This window comes from Schistocerca gregaria, chromosome 1 (assembly GCF_023897955.1).
Source record: "Schistocerca gregaria isolate iqSchGreg1 chromosome 1, iqSchGreg1.2, whole genome shotgun sequence".
Lineage (NCBI taxonomy): Eukaryota > Metazoa > Arthropoda > Insecta > Orthoptera > Acrididae > Schistocerca > Schistocerca gregaria.
The window spans coordinates 1,064,676,050-1,064,678,512 of NC_064920.1; the positions used below are offsets into that span (position 1 = coordinate 1,064,676,050).

The following is a 2,463-nucleotide window of genomic DNA, read 5'->3' on the forward strand; positions in this document are numbered from 1 at the left end:
ATGTGGAGGTGACATACTACTGTTTTGGAAAAAAAAAAATGTTCAAATGTGTGTGAAATCTTATGGGCACCTTCTAAGGTCATCAGTCCCTAAGCCTACACATTACTTAACCTAAATTATCCTAAGGACAAACACACACACCCGTGCCCGAGGGAGGGCTCGAACCTCCGCCGGGGTCAGCCGCACAGTCCATGACTGCAGCGCCTAAGACCGCTCGGCTAATCCCGCGCAGCACTGTTTTGGAATCCAACTCCCTCCTGAATACACGGATCTTAGGAACAACGTACTGCTTGTATTCCGGTTCCTGTGCTTATAGGCGACAGCATATGCAGTAGGTAATTGGAGCAACGATGATGGAGACCTTATAATTAAATGTGTCCTTTGAGACTCACGTCTCGTTATTATCTCACGATAATGATCAAATATGATCGAAGCAGACTAAATCAATTAAAATTTGTGCCGCGGCCGGGACTCGAACCCGGGTCTTCTTGCTTATTAGGCAGATATGCTACCACTACACCACCGAGGCACTATGGCAGACATAGCTGCACGAACTACCTAGGTCGAGTTCCCTCCCCAACACAAACTTTAATTCATTTTCCCTTAATATCGTCACTATTGCCAGGGCTCGCCGGTATTGGCTGGTTAGCTCGCCAATACCGGCGAGCCCTGGCAATAGTGACGATATTAAGGGAAAATGAATTAAAGTTTGTGTTGGGGAGGGAACTCGACCTAGGTAGTTCGTGCAGCTATGTCTGCCATAGTGCCTCGGTGGTGTAGTGGTAGCGTATCTGCCTAGTAAGCAAGAAGACCCGGGTTCGAGTCCCGGCCGCGGCACAAATTTTAATTGATTTAGTCTGCTTCGATCATATTTGATCATTATCGTGAGATGATGGAGACGTTTTCAAGTACATGATGCCTCCATCAAATAATGTCACGTCGCAGTAAGAATCACGGACAAATCTGAAAGCAGGGTTATCAGTGAAGTGCAATACTTAGGACTGGTAACATTCTTATTATGAACGCCATTGCGCAGCCAGAATGAAACTGAATTCATGGATGGAGAATGCGGCTAGTTATGCAGACATCAAATATTTCGGTATATACCAATATTTCGAACACCAAAAGTTTCGAGAACCTACTGGAACTGATATATGTTACACGACATATAATTGAGGTTGGTTGGGTTTGAACTAGCACCTCACAGCCCTCCAATCAGCGGGGCTAACTCCCACGCCTCATTGTATGCAGTGCAGTTCTCGGCAATATTATGCCTGTCAGTAACTTGCATGCATATGTCAAGCTAACAGTGTGGTAGTTATCTGCCGTTGCTATCTTCGTGATAGCGTGGACTATACTCTACCGAAAATTCGGTGGATGTCTACGTTCTCACAGATCCTATATCGTATCTTGATAGAATCATTGATTCTTACTTTTGACAATGAGTTTAAAAATTCTGATGAAGTATTGCGTGTCCTTCAAGCTTTATTTGATCGTAAGTATACGGAAATTCATTGAAACTTTGTCTGCAGTTCGAAGTCCCTTATGTCAATATTTAAAACTGAAGATCTTTTATGCTCTATTAGGGCAAGAAGCTGAGAAGCAGGGAAAATTAGATGTGAGATGTGGATAGGCGATCTACTGATTACACAGTACAAGCCACGAGGTGTCATATTCTGCCACCTATATCATAGCTTGATAGATGCGTTGATTCCTACTTTTTAAGATGAGTTTAAAAATTCTGAAGGAGTATTGCGTTTCCTTTAAGCCTTATTTGACCGTAAGTATTCCGAAATTCATTGAAACTTTGGCTACAATTCTAAGTCCCTTATGTCAACATTTAAATCTGAAGATCTCTTATGGTCTCTTACTGCAAGAAGCTGAGAAGCTGTGCAAAATTAAATGTGAGATGTGGACGGGCGATGTAATGATTACACAGTACAAACCACGAGGTGTCATATTCTGTCACCACACTTTCGCACCAACTGATTCCTGACCAACAACCTCCTTCTCGAGTTTCATCACTAACAAATGATCCACCGATATCTCCAAAGCAGGACATTCTAGCATCGCACATGCAAATGAAATGTGGATCTGGATTCAGTATTTATTGAATGAAGAGTCATCGATATATATAAAAGGAATTTTAGCCGTGCCAAGAGAAATCTGTTAAAGAGTCTTGGTGTTTGTGTTGTATGATGTAAAAATAGCATTTTGCCATTTAGCATAGCTACCTGAAACACCCAGAAGAGGAAGATAAAACAGACTGAATCATGACTCGTCATTCCAGTGAATACAAAATCCAGCGATACTTTACAGTATGAACCCACTTACCAGTATGACGTTGCGCCACTTCTGTCCTGTTTGCACGCACTGATTCGATTGTGAACGGTGTCATAAGACCGTTGAGGCAAGCTCGACAACAGTTCTTGTAATTGGTTCTTTGATATCCTGGATACTGGA

General features: G+C 42.5%; 2 non-coding genes across 2 annotated transcripts; one reads left to right on the forward strand and one right to left on the reverse strand.

Annotated features, from left to right (window-relative positions):
- Nucleotides 1–457: 457 nt before the first annotated feature.
- On the reverse strand, nt 458–529 carry Trnai-aau (transfer RNA isoleucine (anticodon AAU)). The gene has a single exon. It is a non-coding gene; the product is annotated as a tRNA-Ile (tRNA).
- Nucleotides 530–765: 236 nt separating this feature from the next.
- On the forward strand, nt 766–837 carry Trnat-agu (transfer RNA threonine (anticodon AGU)). Its single transcript has one exon. It is a non-coding gene; the product is annotated as a tRNA-Thr (tRNA).
- Nucleotides 838–2,463: the final 1,626 nt, after the last annotated feature.